The following is a 27545-nucleotide window of genomic DNA, read 5'->3' on the forward strand; positions in this document are numbered from 1 at the left end:
ATTCTATTGAATAATTTCTTCTCATGGTACCATCTCGCCAACAAAGTCAAGTTTGCAACTCCCATCACCTGACAGAAAAAAAGAAAGATAAAAAATGCCAAACTGCTCTACAGTCTCTCCACAGAAAGCAGAAAGTGGAGAGGCACAAATCTATTTTAAAGGTCACCTTCTGTTTGCATACAAGTTCTATGTTTCCTGTGGTAAATCCACTTTTCTTCTTTAACTCCCGACGCTGGCTCTACCAGTGAGGAAGAGTAGGAAGCCACACAGTAGAAGGGTGAGAAAGACTGGATAAGGAAACTATGGGAACTACGGAGTTAAAGAGTCAAATAAATAAGACAACTAGCCCCAGCTGACTCATATGCTTATGTAGTTAGATGTGAACAGATGATTTTTAAGCTGTAATCAAATACTTATTGTTTTATTTCCAATCAATTTTAAAGAAATGACCAGGATGGGGGCACCTGGGTGGCACAGTCATTAAGCATCTGACTTCCATTCAGGTCAGGATCCCAGGGTCCTGGGATCTCTGCAGCCTGGCTCCCTGCTCAGCAGGGAACCTGCTTCTCCTTCTGCCGGCTTCTTCCCCTACTTGTGCTATCTCTCTCTGTCAAATAAATAAATAAAATCTTTAAAGAAAAAAAAAAGAAAATGGCCAGGATTATAGTCTGTTTTCTGAACAACAACTTCAATAAATGGGTGTGGGTGTGGGTATGATCATCCCTCCATTATTCTGGGGGTGGGGGGGAGATGGGAAGTAATTCCTTTTACCATCCAAAATTTAATCTTAATCGAAAGAAGATACTCTTTAAAAATGTGGTGCTACAATAGCTTGGCATGGCAGAGATATCTTTAAAACTTGAAAAGTTTTCAACGTCTAAAACCAAGATTGATTATCATTTAGAAAGTGCCTAAAATATCACTGACAAAATGATTTGAAACAGATACAGCATCTGTTTTTGCAGGTGGAGTAACCTAATAAAATCTTAGCACACAGTGGCTTTCATTCTTTATTTTTTTTCTACCAATCCTTCAAAAGTGTTCATATTTCATAGTATTGTTTTCTTAAGCCTCCAGGTTTGTGAGATCATTCACAGGAAATATATTGGGCCTTCTAGAAGCTATTTAGTAATATAATTTCAGAAGTTATAAAGTGGTTGTTAAAGAGTTTCAATGAACACAGAATTTAAATGCTAGGTAATTTAAGGAATGCTTGGTTTTTTTGAAATGCATCCTTCTAAAGTCATTGAAAGTTAGACCATAGAAAGACCTTAAACGTTAGTTCCCAAATTTATAATTTAATTAGTAAGTTGGTGAAAGGTTTTGTTTGATCACTTGTTTTTTTGTTTTTTGTTTTTAACTTTTTAGCTAGCCATGACCATTTTTCTCGCTGACAATTGTGGCTTGTCAAGAGAGGAAAACAGCCTGAAGATTAATGCTTTGAGTCAAGTTAAAAGGTAAAATCTGTGTGAGGTGTATACCAACTCCCAATCATGTGGTCACACAATCTCTAAAAATAAGAGTTTTAAAAAGGTAAATTTGCACACGTGGAGAGCTATTCTTTTTTCTATGTATTATTTTTTACTAGTTGAGCAGACCAGCAGAAAAGTAGCTGTCTCAAGTGACCAGATCACTTACCTCCCTCAACTGACACTTTCACCAAATATTAATTTACGTTTACACGGTTCGAAATATATTTTGATTATTGGCTCTGCAATGCAAACTCTCGAGTGTAGCAGCTGCAGCAGAAACTGCTATTGTTTCTATGGGCTATTATTTCTATGGGCTAGTACTGAGCCCATTTTGTGGATGAGGAAAACCGAGTTTTGGGGACTTCAGGGTTAGGGGTAAGATTACAGGCTCTGATGTTATACCATCAGTGTTTCTATTATAGCCCTGCCACTTATTATTAGTTGTTGTGTGGCCTTGGGTAATTTATTTATGTCTGTACACATCATTATATATTTCTATAAACAAAGAATTTAAACTTAATTTTCAGTGGTGTCAAATGTGTACAAACATTTACCCTGAAATGCTTCAAAAGTATGTGGATTACGTTTGTTTGAATATCCACAAGTATATTTATATGTTCCTATCATTTAACTTTTAAAAACTATTTTTGCAAGTGTTTTAATAAGATGAGTGTTTTTAAGAGAAATTTAAGGCTGATAAAACTCTATAAAACATGGTACTTCTAGGACTCTATTCATACTGCATGTTCTTAGTATTTCAAATTCTACCACAGAAATTCTATAAAATATAACAATATGAAGTTTTGTGTTTGTAATTATCCAAATTGAAAGTTGGATTAATATAGGTTATTTTGAACATATGTAAGAATGCTGAGGGTTTTTTTTAATATATGAAGAACACAAATTTAAAACATATTTTAGAAAAATCCAATGTTGATCTTTTAAAGAGAGCAACTGAAACTGAATTGTAAAGTATATTTGGTAAAGTAATGTCTTCATTTCAAGGTTTTTAAATTGGAAATTTGGGGCAGAACAAATATATTTGATAATGTTTTCAAAATTTGGTACTAATTACATTAATAATCTTACACGATTCTCAACTGGGCATAAAATCATATATTTTTAAAGTTTTTATTTAAATTCCACTTAGTTAACATTAGTATCGGATGTACAACATAGTGATTCAACACTTCCATACAGTAGCCCGTGCTCATCACAAGTGCACTCCTTAATTCCCATCACTTTATTTTACCCATCCCTCCAATCATCTCCCCTCTCATAACCATCAGTTTGTTCTCCATAGTTCAGCCTCTGTTTCTTGATTTGCCCTTCTCTTTTTGTTCCCTTTGCTCATTTGTTTTGCTTCTTAAATTCCACATGAGTGAAATCCTATGGTATGTGTCTTTCTCTGACTTATTTTGCTTAGCATAAAACTCTAGCTCTATCCACATAATTGCAAATGGCAAGATTTCATATTCATGGCTCAGTAACATTCCCTTGTATACAAGCACCACTTTTTTATCCATTCATCAGACATTTGCGCTCTTTCCATAATCTGGCTAATGCCGAAAATGCTGCTATAAAGATTGGGGTCCAGGTATCTCTTTGAAGCAGTATTTTTGTATCCGTTGGGTAAATACCTAGTACTACAATTGTTGGGTCACAGAGTAGTTCTATTTTTAACTTTCTGAGGAACCTCCTTACTGTTTTCCACAGCGGCTGCCCCAGTATGTATTCCCACCAACAGTGCCAGAAGCTTCCTCTTTCTCCACATCTTTGCCAGCACCCACTGTTTCTTGTGCTGTTGATTTTAGCCATTCTGACAGGTGTGATTTTTGATTTGCATTTCCCTGATAATCAGTGATGTCAAGCACCTTTTCATATGCCTGTTGTTATCTGTATTTCTTCCTTGGGAAAATGTCCCTTCATGTCTTCTGCCCATTTTTTAGTTGGATTATTTATTTTTGGGGTATTGAGCTTTATAAGTTCTTTATAGATTTTGGATCCTAACCCTTTACCAGTTTTGTCATTTGCAAACATCCTCTCCCATTCCACAGGTTGCCTTTTCATTTGATTTGATCAATTTTATTGACTGTTTCCTTCACTGTGAAGTAGCTTTCATTTTGAAGAAGTCCCAGTAGTTTATTTTTGCTTTTGTTTCCCTTCTAGAAAGAAGTTGCTACAGCTGATGTCAAAGAGGTTACTGCCCATGTTCTCCTCTAGGATTTTTATGGTTTCAAGTGTCACATTTAGGTCTTTAATCTATTTCGAATTTACTTTTGTGTATGGTGTAAGAAACTGGTCCAGTGTTATCCTTTTGCGTATTGCTATCTAGTTTTCCCCAGACCATTTTTGGGAGAGACTTGTCTTTTTTCCATTGGATATTCTTCCTTCTTTGTTGAAGACTGACTGCATCATTGTGGGTTCATTCTGTGTTTTTTACTCTGTTCCATTGATCTATGTGTCTGTTCTTATGCCAGTACCATACTGTCTTGATCACTACAGCTTTGTAATATAACTTGAAGTTCAGAATTGTGATGCCTCTAGTTTTTTTCTTTTTTAAGATTGCTTTGGCTACTTGGGGTCTTTTGTGGTTTCATACAATTTTTTTTTTTTTAAAGATCTTATTCATTTATCTGAGAGAGAGAAAGAGAGAAAGCGAGCATGAAAGGGGGAAGGTTAGAGGGAGAAGCAGACCCCCTGCTGAGCAGGGATTCTGATGTGGGACTCCATTCCTGGACTCCAGGATTATGACCTGAGCTGAAGGCAGTGACTCAAGTGAGCCACCCAGGTGCCCGTTTCCATACAAATTTTAGGATTTTTTGTTCTAGCTGAAAAGTGCTATTGTTTTTTTTTTCCCATAGGGACTGCATTAAATACATTGATTGCTTTGGGTAGTATACACATTTTAACAATATTTCTTTTGCACCCCAGGGCCATGGAATGCTCTTCCATTTCTTTGTGTCTTCCTCAATTTCTTTCATCAGTGTTTTACAGTTTTCACAGCACACATCTTTCACTTTTTTGATTAGGTCTACTCCTAGATATCTTACTGGTTTTGGTGCAATTATAAATGGGATTGATTCCTTAATTTATCTTTCTGCTGTATACTGGTGTATAGAAATGCAAAAGATTTCTGTATGTTGATTTTTTACCCTACGACTTTACTGAATTAATTTATCAGCGCTAGAAGTTTTTTGGTGGAGTCTTTTGGGTTTTCTATTTAGAGCATCATGTCATCTGCAGATAGTGAAAGTTGTATTTCTTCCTTGCCTATTGAATGGCTTTTGTTTTTGTTGTCTGACTGCTGTGGCTAGGACTTCCAGTACTATGTTAACCATCAGTGGTGATAGTGGACATCCCTGTCTTGCTCCTGACCATAGAGGAAAAGCCCTCAGTTTTTCCCCATTGAGGATGATATTACCTGTGAGTTTCTCATGGATAGCCTTTATTAGGTTGAGATATGTTCCCTTTAAGCCTACTTTGTTGAGGGTTTTTTATCATGCATGGATGTTGTACTTTTCAAATGCTTTTTTTTGCAACTGTTGAAATTATCATATGGTTCTTATCCTTCTTTTATTTATGTGATGTATCACATTGATTGATTTGAGAATGTTGAACCATCTCAGCAGCCCAGGAATAAATTCCACTTGATTGTGGGGAATGATTTTTTAAAGAAAATTCATTGTTGAATTCAGTTTGCTAGTATTTTATTGAGAATTTTTGCATCCATATTCATCAGGATATTGGCCCGTAGTTCTCTTCTGTAGTGGAGTCTTTATCTGGTTTTGGTATCAGGGTAATGCTGGCTTTATACAATGAATTTAGAAGTTTTCCTTCCTTCCTTTTCTATTTTTTGGGGGTTAGTTTGAAAAGAATGGGTATTAACTCTTTTTTAACTGTTTAGTAGAATTCTCCTGTGAAGACATCTGGCCCTGGACCTTTGTTTGTTGGGAGCTTTTTGATTACTGATTCAATTTCTTTGCTGGTTATCAGTCTTTTCAAGTTTTCTATTTCTTCCTATTTCAGGTTTGGTAGTTTATATGTTTGTAGGAATTCATCCATTTCTTCTAGCTTGTCTAATTTGTTGGCACTTGGTTTCTGTAATATTCTAATTGTTTGCATTTCTGTGGTGTTGGTTGTGATTTTTCCTCTCTCATTTATGGTTTTATTTATTTGGGTCCCTTCTCTTTTCTTTTTGTTAAGTCTGAGTAGAGGTTTTATCAATTGTGTTAATTTTTTCAAAGAACTAGCTCCTGGTTTCACTGATCTGTTCTTTTGTTTCGTGTTTTGTTTTAGTTTCTATGACATTTATTTCTGTTCTAATATTTATTTATTATTTCCTTCCTTCTGCTGGCTAAGTCTTCTTTTGTTGTTCTTTTTCTAGCTCCTTTAGGTGTGAAGTTAGGTTGTGTATTTGAGGTTTCCTTGCTCCATGAGGTAAGCCTGATTGCTATCTTCTTCTCTCAGGACGGCTTTTGCCATATCCTAAGGTTTTGAACCATCAGGTTTTCCTTTTCATTTCTTTCCATGTATTTTTAAATTTATTCTTTGATTTCCTGGTTGACCCATTCATTGTTTAGTAGCATGTTATATAACCTCCATATATTTGTGGTCTTTCCAAATTTTTTCTTCTGGTTGACTTCTAGTTTCATAGCATTGTGGCCAGAAAAGGTGTATAGTATGATTTCTTTTTTTTTTTTTTTATTTCTTGAGGCCTCTTTTGTGACCTAATATGTGATCTATTCTGGAGCATGTTCCATGTGTACTTGAATAGAACATATATTTTACTGTTTTAGGATGGAATGTTCTGAATATATCTGTCAAGTCCATTGGATCCAGTGTGCTATTCAAAGCCATTGTTTCCTTGTTGGTTTTCTGCTTAGATGATCTGTCCATTGATGTAAATGGGGAGTTAAAATTCCGTATATTATTGTGTTATTATCAACTAGTTTCTTTTGTTTGTTCTCGTCTTATGTACTTTGGTGCTCACATAAATATTTACAATTATTATTATCATATTGCAGGGTTGTTCCCTTTATGATTATATAATACCCTTCATTGTCTCTTTTTACAGTCTTTGTTCTAAAGTCGAATTTGTCTGATAAAAGTATTGCTATTACAGCTTTCTTTTGACAGCCATTTGTATGGTAAACGTTTGTTCACTTCCTCACTTTCAATTTGCAGCTGTCCTTAGGTCTATTCTCTTGCAGGTAGCATATAGATGGGTCTTGTTTTTTTTCTCCATTCTGACACTCTATGTCTTTTGACTGGAGTATTCAGTCTATTTACATTTAAAGTAATTATTGATAGATATGTATTTATTCCCAATTTTATTACTCGATTTAACATTATTTCTGGAGATCTTCTCTGAACATTTCTTGTCTTTGTCACTTTTGGTCTCTCCTTTGCACTTAGAGTCCCCTTTAATATTTCTTGCAGGGCTGATTAGTAGTCATGAACTCCTTTTGTTTTTGTTTGTCTGGGAAAATCTTGATCGCTCCTATTCTGAATGATAGCCTTGCTAGATGGAGTATTCTTGGCTGCAGATTTTTCCCATTCAGTACTTTGAATATGCCTTGCCTTCTAAGTTTCTACTGAGAAATCTCCAGCTAGCCTTATGGGTTTTCCTTTGTAAGTTAAGGACTTTTTTGTCTTGCTGCTTCTAAGATTTTTTTTCCTTTAATTTAATTACAGTGTGCCTTGGTGTTGGCCTGCTTTCAGTGATTTTGATGGACGTTCTCTGTTCCTCCTGAATCTGGATGTCTGTTTCCTCTCCCAGATTAGGAAAGTTTCCTGGTATTATTTCTTGAAATAAATTTTCTGCTCCCTTTTTCTTCTTTAAGAATCTAATAATACAAATGTTATGTTTGATGGAGTCATTAAATTCCCTGTCTACTCTCAGGTTCCACAATTCTTTCTCTTTTGGGTTCAGCTTTATTATTTTCAATTATTTTGTCTTCTATATCACTAATTCATTCCTGCCTCTTTAAACCTGTTGTTCATTGCATCAAGCCTATTTCCAAATGCATTTATTGCATTTTTCATTCCTGTTCCTTTTTTTTAACACTTTTATCTCTGTAGTAAGGGTCTCCCTGATGTCTTCTATTCATTTCTCCAGTCCAGTTAGTATCATTATGATTATTCTTTAAATTCTCTAACAGATATGTTACTTATATCTGTTTTGCTTAGATCTCTGGCTGTAGCCTTATCTTATTCTGTCATTTGGGATAAACTCCTCAGTCTTGGCATTTTGTCTGGGTCTCTGTGTACTTCTCTGTGTTAGAAAAGCCAGTTATGTCTCCTGTCCCTGAATGTAATGGCCTTATGAAGAAGAAGTCATGTAGTGCCCAGGGCCTGGGGCTTCAGGAGTATCTCTGGTGGTGTTGAAGGTTGAAAGTTAGACTGATATAGGTTATTCCAAACCATATATAAGACTTCAGAGGTTTTAAAAATATATATAAGTAACAGAAATTTTAAATGTATTTTAGAAAATGGTGTTGATCTTTTAAAAAGATCAATGACATTAAATTGTCTGTTTAGTGAAAGTAATGTCTTCATTTCAAAGATTTTCAACTGGGAATTTGGGGCAGAAAAATGTTTTTAACATTTAATACTAATTACATTAATATTACATGATTCTCAGTTGTGCATAAATTCATATGTTTTAATGAGTCTTTTTCTAAATAAAAATTACCCATTTCTCTTCATAAAACTATATACTTATTTAAACCCAGAGACCATAGTGTGTCTTTGATAATGTTTTAACCAATACCCATTAGTAAGCAAATGGAAAATTCTGTACAATTAAGCAATAACCTAATTCATTCTCTATAGTTAACTTCCTTCTGACGTAGAATGGATAATGATTCTGACTAATATTTCCCTAGTGATGCAACTTAAATTATCTAAAAGATAATTTCTAAAGGCACAAAATTTTATCAATTATGAATGGTTATTGGTTAACAATGACAACACTAAGAGTTTATCAGATGCAATTTGGGGTATGATTTCTACAGCAAAAATTAATTTAAAAAATAAAACCATCTTATATCAATTTTTATATTCACTCACCATTTTATTTCCAAAAATGTCAGTAATAAATGTCATTATTATTATTTTGAAAGAAATGTTTTAAAAGTTACTTCATCTTCATACAGTTGTATAACTTCAGAGTTTACTGACATCAAAAAGACTTTGATACATTCTTAGCAAATCCTGTTAATGTGCCTTTGTACACAGGATGTACTGATTATTTGGCCCCTGCATTATAAGATTAATAGTAACATTATTAATTATGAATTAGAACATTAAAAAAATTTGCTTTAGCTTTCTGTTTTATAGTGAAAACTGTCTGGAAGATATAACCAAATTTCAGAAAGTCAAACACAAATACACAACTTCTATTGAGTTTTTGGTGTTTTAGTAGAGCATGGGGAGATTTGCAGAGCAATGTAATCTACTTTTAAAAGATGTCACTGCTACTGTACTTATTTGTTTATAAAAAATAAAAAATTAAAAAAAAATAAAAATACCATCTAACATTGAAAAAAAAAAAAAACTTTAAAAGGTAGTTTTGAAAATGGGGGGCTAGCCTCCTGCAAGAAAAAACTGTCATCCGAGAGTTTTCAAACATTGTAAGTAATACGGACTTCATATAATATTAAGAAAGACAGTTTTTTATTCCAATATGATTTATATCCCTCACTTTTAAAGTACATTTAAAGCTTAATTAAGTAGGAATTTAACAGGCTCTCATGTCTTAGATACAGTACTAGAAGAAGTAGACCAGTAAATTCAACTTTAATTATAATAAAGAGAGGATGTTCCAGGACTGCTTCATTGTTTTTTAAAAAGTACATCTAATTTAATTACATTAAAATGTCCCATTTATTATAATCCTAATTATACATTTGTGCATTCATTTAGGAAATATTTACTGAACAACTACTATGTATCCAGCACATGTTAAGCACTCTTCAGACATGGCCTTGTTGCCAAAGAGTTTATGTATTTTGTTAAGGAGACAAGATATACAGATACGGATGGTTTATAAAGGGCAGTATTAATAGTCAAATGAATGACAGCAATAGCCAGTGCAGAGGATGCTTAAAAAGGAGAGTATGTCCTCCCGATGAAATGATCAGGAGTCATAGAAATTATGAGTCTCAAGCTGGGATGCATGGATGGGGATGAAAACAAAAGTGTTTCATGCTGGAAATTAGCATATTCAAACTTCCTGAAGCAAGTTTTATTTTAGTAGAATTAAATACATTATTAAAATTTTAAAATTCATCTATAAATATGTTGGAGGTTTTCAGATTTTTTTAAAGATTTGTTTGTTTATTTATTTATTTATTTATTTATTTATTTTGGGGGGTTCAGTTGGAGCAGAGAGAGAGAGAGTGAGAATCTTATCCAGACTTCCCGCTGAGCATGGAGCCCAAAGAGCGTCTCAATCTTACAAACCTGAGATCAGGATCTGAGCTGAAATCAAGAATCAGATGCTTAACAGACTGAGCCACCCAGGTGTCCCAGTTTTCAGATTTTTGAATGAAGTGTTTCACATCTTAAAAAATAATAGTTTAAAATGATACAGGCAATATGCAAGATTGGAGAGTAGGAACACACCAAAGCAAAAACCAGAAGCATGGAGATAAACTGTACAATAACCCAGATCTGAGGGAATGAAGTGTGTAGTAGTGGAAACAGAAAAGAAAGGGTGGAAGTATGGATATTCTGATAGAAAATTTAGCTTGGTGATGTTTCTTTAAGGGGGCTGGGTAAGTGTGAAAGAAATACAGGATGATTTCATGCCAGCCAGATTTAGTGGAAAATTTGCAAAAGACAGGTAAGGAAAAATAGGAACTAATCTGGGGGAGATGATGATGTAATATCTACAAAGGTTCCATTAGCCCATGGAATGCAATTTCTAAAAATTCTGGGATCTCAGGAGTCTATCACCTGAAATTTGTACAACGGAGCAAATTTTACAAAATCATGGGGAGGGGAAAAAGTTGAAGGGAAAACTCTTGGCTAGAAATTTCAGTCTAGAAAGGTAAAATTCTCTTTTATCATAAATTTTACAAATGTTATCTGTGAGAGGCAACGTTAAAGTTATGTCTACACTGATTTGACTATCCTTGCCTATTGGTTAAGCAACAGTCAAGTTATCTGTTCCTTTTTCATAAATTGATGTTTTAACTTCATGTGATAAAGCAATCATGTATTCTAGTGCAGTGTGAACAAAGAATAAAATATTTATATTTATATGTGCTTATTCTATATAGTAAGATAAGAGTATGTGATATGGAGAACAGAGAAGCAACATAATATTCAAAAAGATTAAAATGAGAAACAACCTCTGAGAATGTCGCATATTCTCCTATTTCATCACAATCAAAACGTGCTTTTTTTCTCTTATGTTTATGTTTTCCAAGATATACAGGATAGCGTGCAGCTTTAATGCTGAACCAGGAGAGGTTAGATCAATAAGAAAAAATTGGGGGAAAGAGTGATCAATGTTCTATACGTGTCATAGAACCTTCATAGAACCTCAAACTTCCTTCAGCAGAAAACCAGAATCTGACCTAACGGAGAGCAAGGCGCCACTTTTATGGTTTAAGAAGTACACAAAGACTATAGCATTATAGTTTTGAAAAGTAAATTCTAATGACAATTTTTACTAGCCTCCGCAACATGGAGAGGATTCACATGTTATCATTGCTCAGAGAATGGAGTAGGACTTCTGGGCTAACTGCCAATGCCTATTAGAATGATTTTCTCTTCAATCACTAGTTCAAGCATGCATGATATCGCAATGCATAAATAGTAGCACAACAAGTAGGAAATTGAAGACAATCCCTCCCTCTTGATCCTCCTGTTATATTGAGTACTAATGGGATTTAATTTCTAGAGTACTGCATGTAGTTCTGGGACTCTGCCAACTAGGAGTTATGTAAGTGATGGGGAAAGGAGAGCAATCAGAAAAATCAGAATAAGGTAAAATCAGAACCTAAGCCAGAGTGACTCCTCTTTTAGAACAGGTATGGAACATTTTCAAAATTAAATATCAGTAACAACAGAAAACTTCTCCGATAAGGGGGCTAACAAGGATACAGCCCAAGTCTTACCCCTAGGGGATTATAATTTCTGAACATATTGTTTTGATATATGCAATTTTTAGCTGAGAGGAATTGCAAAGAATATTCCTAGTTCGAGTTAACCTGAACTAGGGAATCAGGTACTCTTGGGGATTGCCTGGACAGGGCTTGAATTTTTGCTTTAATACAGGCAGAGAAGCTGGATTCTAAGTGCAGAGAGAGAGATAGGAGAGAATACTGTAGTGCACATTAATGTCACATCTTTTCTCACTTCTGATTCTTTAGGAAGATATGCATTGCTCTTCTGAGTGGAGAGTCTTTATTTGCCCCACTCCTCCAGCAGAGGCCTTTTTAATCTATCACACTTTGGAGCACATTTCTTGGCTTGTCTTTGTAATTCTGCATTGAGGCATGCATCTTCTAGACTCTGACTTTATTGTGACCCAATATTTATTATAGTTAGACTGGCTACAGAGGATTAGATACCATCAACATTTCTTAGGTCTGACTAGGTTATAAATAGAGATTTAAAGGTCTCTAAGCTTTTGAAAAAATGCATAAAAATACAGCTAAATGATTTCTTTGCAATTGTTTCTAAAATAACTTTAAAATGGGGATACATTTAAACTATGCATACAATGGGGAGGGGGAAGTGGTGGAAAACTTATCTATAAAAATCCACAAAAAAGGTGGGGATTGTAATTATGTATCTGCGCAAAGACTAAAGTTAGTGTCCTATTTCGAACTTACTCTTAAATTAATCTATATCAACATACTGTCAGAGTTGGAAAGAAAATTAGATTATGAATAAAAGGTTGTTTCCTACAACATTTAGAGATTCATCCACAAGACATGAAATACTTTTGTGTTAAGTTTTAGTTTTCATTTATTATATCGGGTGAAATTAACTTTCAACCACAATCATTATCCAGAGCTAGAGAACACTGGGTGTTAAGAATTTTATCCACATCCTTGTATTTACTTGGAGACTGACTAATGTGTACAGTGGTTCTCCAATGGTCACTGTCAACTCTCTGGAGCAATTTCTGATAGGTGGGCCTATAGCTCTGAGTATCAGAAAGATCATCATAATCAGCATGTTTCCAAGTACTGCCAAAAAGTGATTACAGGGACGCCTGGGTGGCTCAGTTGGTTAAGCAGCTGCCTTCGGCTCAGGTCATGATCCCAGTGTCCTGGGATCGAGTCCCACATCGGGCTCCTTGCTCAGCAGGGAGCCTGCTTCTCCCTCTGCCTCTGCCTGCCATTCTGTCTGCCTGTGCTCGCTCTCTCCCCCTCTCTCTCTCTCTGATAAAAAAAAAAAAAAAAAATTAAAAAAAAAAGTGATTACAACTACATATATATGTATGTTTATTATATACATATGTGGAGTATATATCATATATATACTACAAACACTTTGACTTAAAAATCACCTTAAAAATAAATATAAGTATATAAGGAACTATGTAGCAAAAATACAGGAGATAAATGGAATAGTAAGTAACAATGCAGGTTTTGAGGTCAAAATGCTTGGATTTGAATCTCTGCTTTACCACTTAAAATGTGCTATCTTCCTACCACTTCCCACCAATTTTTTCATCTACAAATTAAGGAATATACCCACACTTACCCTCCAGGTTATTGTCAGCATTAAATGAAATAATATGTTAAAAATACTTAAAACATGTCCTGGAATAAAGTAAAAAGTCAATAAATGTTGTAAGATGATGATGAGAATGATGCAGAAGAGTAGGAGGGGAAACATGAAGCAATGGTCAACTTGGCAAGAGCTCAAATGGGAGTTTATTACTGTGAGGCAGGCAATGATAGAAATATAAAAACAAACCTTAAAAAAAATTGTTTTTGGCTATCAACCTTTTCCAGCTCTCTTGAATTCAAGTTTAAGGAAGACATGCAAATTGGTGTTAAAGTGACCAAGATTCTCTCAAATTATTTTTTATTTCCTGCTCACTAAAGTCCAAAATTTAAAAAGAGGAAATTATTTCTATGACAAATACTAGAGAAAGAAGTAGATTTGGTTCTAATTTGAATATGAAATAACTGAGAGTAAATGAGAGAATTAAGTAATATTCAGAACGATCAAAATATCGTGGTTGAAAAATAAGCACACTCCCATGAGGCAGAGAGATGGTCCAATGTGAACAAGGTACAGGCTCTTAGACAACTCATGAGTTAATAATTAGTGAATTACTGTGGGAACCCATAGTAGAACAATTGTGGTAAAAACTTTATTTCTGATCTTCCAACAAAAATTTACTATATCGACTTGTTTCTGACTAAATCATAAGGTAACAACTTCAAAAAAATCTGACTTGTATGGTCTCTCATCTAAAATTGTGTAAATAATTTACCGTTCATCATATCTCAGTGTGTAGAAAACAGAACTTCATTTTTTAATATTTCTCTACCCATAAACCCATATTTCCAAAACTGCTCCCAGGTACAAGAATGCCTACCAGCTAGGACTTCTCTGTTGGGGGAAAAAAGGCGTAATTTTCACCGTTAAAACTTTATCATGTTTTCTGTGAGATCTTTCTGAGCAAATCTATTGGTGTACACTGTTGATTTCAGACCCCAAGAATCCTTAAGTACTGTTTGCAGTGATGTCCAGGACTCATAGATCTTTATAAATAGACTACCTTTATAAAATCTAACTGTATTTTCAAAGAAATAAAAACCTACCATTGGCAGGTGGGGGAACACTACTGGGAAGCTGGTTAGGGAAGGAATAAGTCCATGTTTAGAAAAGAAAAATGTTTAATTGGTGTCTACTTTTCTGTTTTATTTTACTTAGACAAAAAGAACAGCCTTATTATTTATGATACACTTTTAAACTAGTTACCATAACATACAAAACAGCAGAACATGGCTAAAAACTACTTTAGGGACTTGGTTTGTTCCCCTAAAAGACAATTTCTAAATTTTTACTTGAGGGTATAGATATATTAATCTTCTATTTTTATATAATGTGATATGGAAGCACAATGTTTTATAAATTACAGCTTAGTTGTGTAAAGGAGGAAGGGGGAAATAGAGCCAAGTCACCAACAGACCACAGAAAGTAGTGATGCGCGGGATCATTTACAAAGACAAGAGAAGATGGAGGGCAAACCTATAAAAGTCCATAAGCCTTTTTAATGAGCTATCAAAGTTGGATCCAGAGTTATCACCATTATTCACACTTGGCTCCTTTTGGCCACACCTAGCAGAACTCTATAGTGTCAGGTCTAAGTGCAAGGAGTAACGCTACAGAAGGTAATAAGAAGATAGAGCACAAGGTTTAGTGTCATGCCAACTTAAAGCCTCAGATCTATAAATGACCTGAATTCAGTCTCACCTTCCTCAGGAAAATCATAAGAAAGAAAGATAAGTCAGATCCAGTCCTTTGATTCTTAATAATGTCAACTTTTCTATGTGACCATAATAATCAAATTTTTATCCCTTATTTCTATACTTATTTAAATTCCTTTCACACCTATTCTTAAATTGGGCCATAATCTTAATTAAGAATAATAAAGATTTTTTTTGTATTTACTTAGCCCTAAATGGGACCCAAGAGGATAAAAAAAGGTTGAGATATTGTGGAATTTAGTGAAATCTCCAATCAAATTCATATGGTTCATTATGATGGGCTATGTTACTATGTCCTTGGCTCTAGATTCTTTACAAAAGTCTCTCTAACATCTTAATAACTTTAGTTATTTTTCCTTAGAAGCTCTTCATTCTAAAAAAATGTTTTCCTGGATTTCCTTCTTGAGGTCTGCCAACTGCAATACCTCATAAATGTCTAGGTATAAGTATACTGTGGTTTTAGGACTCAGGATACCCACTTCCCTTAGAACCCTTCCTGTGGAGGCCCAGCAGACTTTTAGAAGTATTTTTATCTAGTATCACTCAGAAAATGACTACTAGATTATCTTCTATCTTAAAATAAATTAAGCAGATACAACTGTCTTCCCCCCCACCCTGTACCTGTCTATTTCTGTTTTAAGCACATTTATTGTTTTTATCCCATAACCATTTTTCTGACATTATTTCTATATATTTAGTGTTCTTCCTAAGAGATGCTCATGGCCAATATATCTCTCCATATTCTGTGGTAAGGTATGGTTCAGGTCTTTTAAAAATATATTTGTCATAAAGTACTAAGAGGAATAGCTAAGGAAAAATCTATAGCCCTTTATTATTAGTAATAAGAAATGTTAAATGCTGAGCAACACTCTGGTGTATGTTCAAAACAGATGAAAAATACCTCACTTCCCCAATAATCTTGGAGCAGAACTGGTTATAAGCTACAATCTATTATATTAAGTTAGTCAAGAAGTTCTGTGATTCGATTTTTTAAAAATATATTTTGATCACAATGAAGATACATGTTTTGAGCCATGTCTTTTAACCTCGCCAGGTCTCCATTTTCTTACTTAAAAATTAGGGGATTTAGCTAGATATTTTTATGTTCCTTTGGAACAGGTGCTTCTGATCTGATTTTTTCAATCTCTTTATTCTTCCAAATCTCTTCTTTTGAAAATTGCTCAAATATCAAAAATGTTTTCAAATATTAATGGGAAAGTATTCTTGCTATTTTAAGCAGTCACATTAATCTCTACATGACTTTTTTTTAAATTTTTTTTATTTTTTTATTTCCAGCATAACAGTATTCATTATTTTTGCACCACTTTTAAATATTCTTAAAGTATCTTATTTTTAAGGCATGAAGACAGACATTTCTCTTCAAATTCCAGGAGATAATGAAAAACAAACAAACAAACAAACAAACAAAACACATTACTTCATTTAGTTTCTCTCAGTCATGTTCAGAGGGCCCTTCCCCTAACATCTATTCTACCCATGCATGGGTGACCAGAGAACCATACGAAGGAGCAGAGCAGAATATATGTACACAGAACATCCATTCTTTTACTTTTATGCAGCCTTGAATGTTTTCATGTGAAAAATGACTTAAAACTTGATCTCTAAACCTGGAACTGTGATGTCACAAACTATTCAGATCATGTGGAGGAGGACTTCATTAAAATTTAAAGATTGAAGACTGTAAAATGGTTTGTAACCTCTGAACTGCAGAATTTATGCATATACATGAATAAATAGCGGGCACATTTATAAATATTAAAAATAAATATCTGACGGGGCACCTGGGTGGCTCAGTGGGTTAAGCCTCTGCCTTTGGCTTAGGTCATGATCTCAGGGTCCTGGGATCAAGTCCCGCATCAGGCTCCCTGCTCAGCAGGGAGCCTGCTTCCTCCTCTCTCTCTGCCTGCCTGGTCTGCCTACTTGTGATCTCTATCTGTCAAATAAATAAATAAAATCTTTTTTTTTAAAAAATGTGATATATTATCCATGACTTGAACATTGGTTTTTAGGGCTCTATTAAGTATTGTGTAAATGAATAACTGAATGAGTAAGTGAATGGAGGACAGGGGAATGCATGTTTTATAATGGTCTGAAGTCTTGCCTTAGATCTATGGAAAAAAATAGCTTTCATGGTTACTTTGTTGGGCTCATACAAGCAGGACTTGTTTCTTCTGTCTCTACTGATTCTGAAAGGTTGTATTTTCAAGTTTACCATAATTCTTTTTAGAGTGAGAACCCAACTCACCTCACCAATGACTTATCCATAAGCCTGTAAAACAACGGAAAAATAATAGTGTGGGAAACAGACTACCAGAGCAAAGCGAGAGAGGCCAGGTTTGGAAGAGATATCAAAATATGGGAGATTGATGGTCCAAAAGTCTCGAACAATGACATTCTGTGGATACAGAGCAGAAGGAATGCTGGTTGTTGAAGAACTGTACAGGCTGGAAAACTCCCTGAAAATGTAATTGTAAAGTTCTGTCAGCAGCAAGGCCTATAGTGGTTTATAACAAATCTTTAGGTAAAAATTCCCTAACCCACAAACCCTAAATCTTATATATTGTCACTGATCATCTGCTATTTTCTAGGATTTTCAATTGGGTTGAAGTGTAAGCTTTAGTTTATTTGAAATCAATAAAAATAAATCAGAGTCTGAGTTTAGCTATAACTGGTTTACAATGAGAAGAAATGCCCTGTGAGAGATAGGGCACTTGCTACGCTACACATATTGAGAATTTATACAGGTCTAATATTAAGCCATAGAATTTTTCTAATAAATTCATTTGTTGATGTGTGTGGCCTCTCAACGAACATTTGCATTAGACACACATGCGGCTGTAATTAGCCAAAGTAAGACAAGAGCCATAAATAGTATAGATTTGACTATTTTATAAATAATGCTGAGAAGCCCTGCCACATTTTTCTGGACTTTGTTTAAATTTATCAGGTAACCAACACACTGGAATTTGTTGTTCTGTTATTGTGGAATCCGTCACATGTATGGATGTATTGCACAGTGCCACCATTACGTGTCACATATGCCATGACTCAATCTCCCAATCAGAAAGAAGTTCACATATGTGCCTCAGAGAGGTTTCCTTCTAAAATGGGTGGTGAAAATGAACAGGATCTAAGGTTCCTCAAGCAGCACACGGCAGGTCTGCAAGGATGCAGACAGGGCTACGGATGTGGATCATGGAAAAGAAGAGCCTCTGTTTGCGGGTGTGTGGGGGTGGTGGGTGTGTGGTGACATGCTCTTAGGTATCATTTAATCATGCATAATTACTGTTATAGACGCAAAATTGAAATAAAATTATTGGCTCTGGGAGGTGTTTTTGACTTAGACCCACAGTTCTGGCTGAGATGGTGTCAGAACTGTGAGGAGAAAGGCTTGGCAGCATCTGTCTCATGAATCCCAGATGCTACCATGGTGGTGGTTCTTGTGGTTTGGAGTCATTTCAATGTATGCAAGGGAGGGCTCCCTCTCTGGCAAATGTGGTGGAAAGGGAGGGCAATAAAACTGTCTGCATTCATTCTGGGTACAGATAAGAAGCTTTTTGAGGTTCTGGGCCTAATTTTCATTCTAGAAGAATTTAAGTTTAACTAAACACTTAACTAGATCTTTGAGTATACCAGTTACACTAGGGTCATCTATCTTAGACTAAGATATGTCTTAATGAGTAGACCCCGATTCCCTTTCACTGTGGGCCCCTATAGCTCTGCTCAGGGTTACTTCCTTAGACTTTTGTGTCTATCTCTTCACCTCTGCTCTGGCACCAAGGTTTTGGGAGTGACTCTCCCTTCTGTTTGGATCAAGTAATGGTAGGAATTTGATATTTAATTTTGCAACCCAGTATCTATCCAGTCAAAACCTAAGTAGAAATCTTTTTCAATTCTGCATCACCGAAACCTCAGTTTGAGTCCCTGGTTCATGTTTAGCAAATAAAAATAAACTTAGAGACCTATATACTGTCTCAATCAATCCGAGCTTGGGTTTTCTGTGGTTAATATGAAGATGAAATGTAACTTAAATATAAAGCACATAGCATAATGCCTGGCATAGAGAGTGACAGTTTTCTTTGTTTACCTCTCTATTGTTCTTCTACTATTCTATTACTTAGTGTCAAGAATCCCTGTGGAGGCCTATATGACATCCTTCCCTCTATACACACATCTACCCACTTGCCTACTCCCCAATACATGCAAGCATGCATGCATTTTTATTGGTAACTCAGGACCATCTGTACTTTAAAAGAGAGCATTAGATCCTAGAGTATTAGAAAAAGGGAAACCTTATCTAAGCAAAATTTGATGAGAAGAAAATTTTAAAGTCCTAGGATTAATCTATGAATGTAGTTTTATCATTTCAAACTCTCATTAGCCAGTAAAGATTCATTTTTTCCCCCACAAATTTACCTTGTGTGAAATGCTGAATATGGAGTTATGTACCATGCTACTTTTAAAAACATATCTAACAACTTTTTTTGTCAAGTTCTTTTAACTTTTCCAGCTTTGTTAGTTCAAGGGGCCTCATCTATGCTAACATGCCATGTATATAACATAAAGAAGCCAAGACTACATTACTCATTAACTGTTTTGGCAAATCATATTCCAAACAGTAGGATAGTCACTGGGTAGTATACAGATAAGAAAACCTGTTCACTAGAACAGCACATGGCTTTGACATACACTAAACTAATTACAAGTTAGGATATTATAAGTCCTAAGGAAAGGAGCAAGCAATTATTGTAGGACCACAATAAGACTAGCAATAACTTCTAGTGGGAAATGAAAAAGAGAAATCAAGAATCTTCTCATAAGGAGGGTAACATTGACAAGGATTTTAAAATACTTGTAAGTGAGATTTTTGATAGCTTAAGAAGTGCAAGACTAAGGAAAGGTACTCTTGACCTAAAACCAGATGAACAAAGAGATATAAAGTTAGGTATTGGTTTGATAAGCTGGTGTAGAGTGCATTGATGCGGTGGGAAATGAGATCTGAAAGGCAGGCTGGGCACAGATCTAAGGGGACTGATTGGGAATAGAAAAGTGCTATTTTCTAGATTCAAAATCTCCCATCACCCAAAGACAGTTAGACTTTCTCATGCTGAATGAGAACCACAATTTTCACTTATTTATTAATTTTGATAGGCTAATGTGCCATAAGAGACACTATACTGAGTTGTGCGGAAATACACTGCTGAATGAGAAATGACCTCTGACTTTAAGATACTTTGGGATTTAAAAAAATGTGTCAGACAGAAAGACAGAAGAGACTAAGTGTTCTAAAAAGTACACACATAGGGATGCAAAGGAGTGAGAGTTAATTTGGACAGGGTAGGCATGGACCATGGGAAAGCATCAAGGGACAAATAATGTTTAAGCTAAACCTTGAAAAAGAACTGGATTTTGATTATTAAAGAAAAGAAAATAGAAGAACATTCCAGGGTGATGGAGGTGAAAGGCATAGGAATAGTTCTATTTGGTTCAATTTAAGGAAAACAAGAACATGGTGAAGGATGTTGACCCTTCCATGGAGGGACAGAAATAGGTGGGTGTAATAGGAGGTAGGTATTAACTGGAAGTCTGACAGTTTGTATGTTGGGGAAAGATAATAAATGCCTTCAAATGGTGAAAAACATTCTATAAGCTATATGGAGCTAAAAGAAGGTATGAGAAGAAAAGTGCCATAACCGGCTTGATCTAACACCAAGAGACCTCTGGCAGAGTGTGAAGAACAGAAAGTCACTCATTTATCCAACTATTCATCCAGAAATAGAGATCCAACAACTACTATGTGCCAAGAACTGGGCCAGGTTTTGGAATACAATAAATAATAAAGTGGACTTGATCACAGAGACAGGGATTAATCAAACATACAAATAATATATAACCAGAAACAGTGATAAGGGCAAGAAATATCTTTACAAAGAGTCTCTATTTGGTCTGGAGTATTAAGGAGAGCTCCTGAAGGAAGGGATGCCTTAAGCAAACATCTGAAAGGTGGACAGGAATTAAGTCTGGTATGTGCTTGTGCGTATTTGGGAGGGCAGCTGGGGTGGGGGGTGGGGCAGGAAGGAAGCATTTCAAGCAGAAGGAAGACTTGCACAGGAAAGAATGGTACAAGAAAGAAACAGGAAGGCACGATGGAGCTAAGAGAGCAACAGAGAGGGAGCGTGACAGCAGAGTGGAGACAGAGCCAGGGAAAGCCAAAAAATAATTCTGTGTTCGCTTTTTACATTTTATAAAGTAATCAAAAATTTATTTTACCTTTAAGGCAGTAAGTTCATGACATGGTCTCTATAATCAACATTGTGTAGAAATTCTCTATAATTTAACTATAAACTCCTTTCAGCTAAGGATTACCTATAGTAAATTCATACTCCCTAATAAAGTAAAAGGTGCAATGGTTGTAAGTGTGTTGTGAGAAGGACAGCAAAATTCTTTCAAAACAGAAAAAGCTTGAACAGCTTCATGTTTTAGTCTCTCAAAGTTTCAGAGATAATTCATAGCCATCATACCTTCCACATTATAATTACTTTCAGTATTTCAATCCCCTTTATATTTCATAAAACTATTATAACTATTACAACTAAATAAAATATTTTCCTTTGACAAATTATGGCATCAGAAAGGAAGAAGGGAAGGAAGGAAGGGAGGGAAGAAGAGGAAAAGGAAAAGGAAAAGGGGAAAGGAAGGAAGAAAGATATAGTTATTCCAGTTCCACAATTTTGAAACCTTCATTGCATCCTAATGAGCAGTATCTGCTTCCTTTTTATCACCACTTCATCAACATGCCAATTTGCAAAGTTAAGCTGAGACCAAAGTCTTCTGATAAAGACAGAGCTTAAACTTTATAACCATGGATGCTTCCTACATTCCTATGCATGGCAAATAAAATAAAGTTCTTACTTTGTTTTTCAAATGCCTTCCTAAAACTTACCACTATGGGAATGTCACCAGCCGTGAGCTTTGAGGTGACCAGATAATAATACGGTGAGCTGCTCAGAAAGTCCAGAAAGCACTGAATCAAAAAAGGCAATTTCTCCTTTCTGGTTTTTCAGCTAGTCAGCTTTACTCCTTTAATCTAATACATTCTGGTGGAATACTGCATATGACATAATATGGTCTACCACAGTGGCCTTTTCCACTTTTGAAATTTGGCTGATAGCTTCAAAATATATAAATACTCATTTGTAAAGGGACTGATGGAAGAGGGAAGACAGAAGGGCAGCTCTGGTTCTCTGAGCCTTATACTCAGGACATGTAAGTGTGGAACAGAAGCAGGTCAGAGGGCATGACAGCACCACAGGGAAAAGATGGGATGAGAAACACAGTCATTACGGCTGCTAAAGAGGGGCCGGTTGGATACTGGGGATGTATAAGAGTGTTATTAAGGATTCTTGTGTCCAAAATCTAAAAGCAAAATGAACAACCTTCAAAGTGCTTAGTCTTCATTAACTACAGTCTTTCTTAAGGAAGCAAAATATTTATTGAGCATTTATTACATCTCAAAATCTGTGTCAACTGAAGAGAACTGAAGGAGGAAAAATCCAGCGTCTTCAAAAAGCTCAGAGTCGTCTTTAATTTAATCTTTAATTAAAATTAAAGATAATTTTAATACAGTGTAATATGAATTCATAGTGTTTTGGTGGAAGCAAAGAAGAATGAGACCTAGCTTGCTTGGTGAGAATTGCTTGGAATTCTTTCTGAAAGAGGAAAATTTAAATTGAGATTTAAGTAAAGTGAAGAGAGGTATTCCAGGTAGGGGACAACAGGAGCAAAGGCAGGTACTTTGGTGAGGAGTGGCACGTAACGTGGGAAGCTATAAACAAGATGGCTGGAGATAAAGCTCGGAGTCTGGGAGTGTGACCACATTGGCTGGTTGAGTAACCTGGCATTAATGCAATAAGAGATGCCTTGTTAAACAGTTTGGATCATATCCTGAAGATAACAGTGAACAACTGAGAGTTTTCTCTCCCCGCTTTTTGTGTTGTTTTGTTTATTAAAGTGTAGTAGATAAACAATATTGTATTAGTTTCAGGTGTATGACATAGTGATTCCACAGTTACATACCTTACAAAATGCTCACCACCATAAGTGAAGTTATCATCTGTCACCATACAAAGCTACTGCAATATTATTGACTATATTCTTTATGCTTTGCTTTTCATCCTTGTGACTCACTTATAATTGGAAGTTTGTATTTCTTAATCTCCTTCTATTTTGCCTGTCCCTTACCCTCGAAGGTTTCCTTAAGCAAGGAAGTGATGTAGGCAGGACTGTGTGTGTATAATTGTAATTATATGGATATAAGTTTGATGGGACCAAAAATGGAAGCAGTGGGACCAGTTATGAAACAACTGCAATGGCTGTGATGAGACATGATAAAGGTTCCAACTATTGGAACGGTGGTTCCTATACACCTGAGTTTGGTGCTGGATTGGATGGGCCTGGACAATTAAAGAAATGGTCATCAAAGATGACTCCTAGGTTTCTAGAACTTAGAGGATTTTAAGGGAAAAACAATTTTTGGGAAACATAAAATGCTCAACTTGATAAATGATCCACTGAAGTGCCTATGACCATTAAAGGAAGATGTCCCATAAACAGCTACAATTAAACTAGAATGAAGCTTTGTGGAGAGATCACAACTTGGAAATAGAAGAGTCTGGGTCACTAACTCATGTATAAGAGGCAGCTGACACTTTGAGGGTGGATGAAATGACCTGTGGATATGCTCTGGATTGCAGGATAAAAGCAACAGACTGAAGACAGTGCCCTGGGAAGGAGAGCATTTAATGGATGGGCAGAAAAAGAGGAGCCTCTAAAGGACACAGAAAACAAACAGCCTGAGGCATATGAAGAGCACCAGGAGATGAAGTGTTTTGCAAACCAAGAGTGGAGAGATCCAAGATGAGCCCTCCAAAACAGACTCACTCCAAAAGTTAATGCTTTCTAACACCTCAGTGTTAATGCTTTTTAAAAACGACAATGTTAATAATACACAAATATCTTCTGTTCACAAATTCCTTTCAATTCTTCTAATTTTTAATTTCTTCACTTTCTTATTCCCATAGTCCTCAGGATGTGATACTGTATGTCCTCTTGAGGGGTACAGAACATGATTACCCATCTTTAACAACAGGGCAAGTAAACAACAACAAAGAAGGCGGTAAGTAGGGAGGAGCTATAAATTAGAGGTTTCACCCTTTTCAGTTGAAATATCTCCAAATGATATGTGGAAAGGAAACCATGTTTGGGTTTTGTTCCCCTTATTTCAGGTTTGATTAGCCAGTTCATGGCTTATCCTCATCCTTCACTTTTGTTTCCTTCTGATGCTCACTTTAAGCAATTTTGGAGTTTGTTGGCACTTCTTTAGGGGCAAGTCAGGAATAAAAAATAAATTCATTTCAAGCAATATACTTATGTAAATGGTGCTTATATTTTTATATGAAAACTCAAAGCCAGATATTCAAAATGAGTATCACGTTTGTTTTGACTGCCGACCCAAAGCAGACCACCACCACTACTCCTTCTAATAGTAGCCAAGCATAACAAGAAACATAAGCAACCAAAAACCACACATAAAACAAATCCTAAGGAATGTATGCAGAAGCTAAATAAACAGTGGAGGTCACCAAACACATGCACTGTCAGGAAAAGGGGAAAGAAATCTATGGAAAAAAGAGAAACCACCTGCCAATTTCAAATAATTCAACTCCAAGAACTGACTGTGGTGAGCCTACTTGCTGATCCTAGACAGTCACCACTCAGACTTTCTGTGCTTTGAACACTAGCAAAAACAATCTCAAATTTCATGCAGTGCAGAGCTTAGCACACAGGTGTTGTAATCACAATTTCAGTTTTAAAAGTGTCCTTGCTCTATTTAGAAAAGAGTGAGCTATTTGTGATGTTGTGAATAGAGGAACAATGAAAAAGAAAACCTTAAGCTTGAGTCTTAGTGCAATTCATGTCAAATATGTCTATTGTTTCTGTCTAATTATATTTGAAATCTATAGTAACCCATAATCTAGCAACTATCCCTATAACATGGAAAAAAGTGAGAATCTGAAATTTTGTAGAAGTTTCAACATATGTATTCCATCTTAAGAATTTTCAGTGATAGAGGCACCTAGGTGGCTCAGTGGGTTAAAGCCTCTGCCTTCGGCTCAGGTCATGGTCTCAGGGTCCTGGGATGGAGCCCCGCATCGGGCTCTCTGCTCAGCGGGGAGCCTGCTTCCTCCTCTCTCTCTCTTTCTGCCTGCCTCTCTGACTACTTGTGATCTGTCAAATAAATAAATAAAAATCTTAAAAAAAAAAAGAAAGAAAGAAAGAAAGAAAGAATTTTCAGTGATACCTGAAGCTTACAAATCCAAGACGGGGTCCAGGACCAAAACTATCTACTATATCAAGACCAGAATCAAGGAAGTTTGAGGGTATTGCAGTAGATGTTTTAGCTGAGAAGGCAAAAGACCAGAGCTTAAAGAATTACAAGAATCTTTAATAATGGTTCAGGCAAGGTCAAAATAGGCAAGGTTAAAATCTCTAATAATGGCTCTGGCAAGGTCAAAATAACCAAGCTGAGGTGGTAGGAGGTCCTTGCAAGTATGTAGACATAACAACAAAAATCTGGAAGGTTGCTGATACTTAAGCCTTCTGAGCAAAGAAGAATTTCACATTTTGAATGCTGCTAGGCCATAAGTATCCTGAAGTTTCTCACCTGATTTCCTGGGGACTCAAGTCTCTGGAATAGAGTTCAGTCATGAGAATAAGAAGTAAGAGCAAGCAATGGCCCAAGAGTTCGGTGGGTGGGCAAACTTCCAGCGTAACTCAAGAAGTAGTTCTATGGCAGAATTCTAGTTACATACATTGGACATGTGTGACGAATTTAGCTTTAGTAATCACCAAGTATCACTTTATCAGAATGGGACTCAAGAAGGAAGTGAGCTGGGTGCCTGTGTGGCTCAGTTGGTTAAAAAACTGCCTTCGGCTCTTCGGCTCAGGTCATGATGACTCCTGCATTAGGTTCCCTGCTTAGCAGGGTGTCTGCTTCTCCCTCTGACCCTCCCCCTTCTCATGCTCTTTCTCTTTCTCATTCTCTCTCTCTCTATCAAATAAATAAATAAAATTAAAAAAAAAAAAAAAGAAGGAAGTGAGTTGTGATGTAGGATGGAGGTCAGGAGCCCAAGCCTGGGGGCTAGCTTCCTGTCAGTAGGAAGTATGCTTCTCCTTCTCTCTCTCCCTCTGCCCCTCCTCCCACTCATGCTCTTTCTCACTCTCTCAAATAATTAAATAAAATCTTAAAAAAAAAAAAATTAAGTCATGTATAATTCTAGCAGGGTCTAGGCATGGCAGATGATTATGATAATAATCGTCATGACGATTAAAAAAGAACAAAACAAACAGGTTTGAAAACACTGCAGAGCTGGGGGAAGGGAGGGTCTAGTCACAAAGGGGCATATGGAACTTTTGGAGGGGAATGGAACTGTTCCATAACCTGATCGTACTGGTAGTTACAAGACTATATGCATTTGTCAAAACTCCTAGACTCACACAGTAAAAAGGGTGAATTTTACTGTATGTTAATATCACCTCAATTAAGAAATTAATCTGTGAGAAAATATATGCATCATGATCCCAATTTTATAGAAAAAATGTTACATCTAAAAGTACTAATGGTAGTTACTTCCAGGAAGTATACTTATGGATTTACTGAAAGACATTCCAGTCAGAATCAGACACTTCAGTTGAAAGGTTATATATAATCAAGACTGTGATGGTCATAATAAGATCATGCAATTGCAGAAATTATGAGCAGAAAAATCACTAGAAACTCAAAGGAAATCAATTCAGTTGAGAGATGAAGACAGAATAGAAATAAAAAGCTGTAAATAGGTGTACATGTTTGTAGGTATAAGAAGAAAAGTTACCATTCAGATTGTAGCCCATGAATATTTTTCTCCTTGAACTGGCTTTTAGGCAAAAGAAGTTGCTCATTACTAATAGAAGCCACTGAAAAATAGTAAAAGTAAATTAAAACAAAACAAAACAGGCTAGGACAGAATTCTTTGTCACACAAATAGCGCCCACCCTTCAGCTAATCAGTACTCTTTGGGATTAGCTGTCCAACTAATTATGATCTACCCAACTGCATTATCATCTATTCCCTATTTTTTTTTTTTTTAAATCTTATTTGGGCTATGGGGAAGCCTTATACAATGCTTTAGATAGAAGGCATCTTCTACAGCTTTCTTTTTCTCTGTCAAAAAAGATAATAGAGTAGCCCTTTCTTAACTACGTTTTACTTTCCATTGTTTGGGTTAACTGCGGTATGGGTTACACTACCTCGCGGTTGCCTACATCATTCCCCTCATTTGCTCTCATCATGTAGGCACTTTATCATCTCCATCATCACAAGAAGGGTGAGTACAGTGCAAGATATTTTGAGAGAGAGACAGAGAGACAGAGACCATATTCACTTAACTTTTATTACAGCACATTATTTTAATTATCCTATTTTATTAGCTACTGCTGAAATCTCTTGCTGTACCTAAATTACAAATGAACTTGATCA

The 27545-nt window shown here is 35.8% G+C and overlaps 1 protein-coding gene and 1 long non-coding RNA gene across 16 annotated transcripts in view; one reads left to right on the forward strand and one right to left on the reverse strand.

Moving 5' to 3' along the window:
- FOXP2 (forkhead box P2) overlaps positions 1–27545 on the reverse strand; it is a 544701-nt gene that overhangs the window by 184098 nt on the left and 333058 nt on the right. The window lies entirely within an intron of this gene.
- LOC116569169 lies at positions 1387–24375 on the forward strand. The gene is made up of 3 exons (XR_004276894.1): positions 1387–1457; positions 23722–24143; positions 24253–24375. It is a non-coding gene; the product is annotated as an uncharacterized LOC116569169 (long non-coding RNA).

Source organism: Mustela erminea, chromosome 11 (genome assembly GCF_009829155.1).
Source record: "Mustela erminea isolate mMusErm1 chromosome 11, mMusErm1.Pri, whole genome shotgun sequence".
NCBI lineage: Eukaryota > Metazoa > Chordata > Mammalia > Carnivora > Mustelidae > Mustela > Mustela erminea.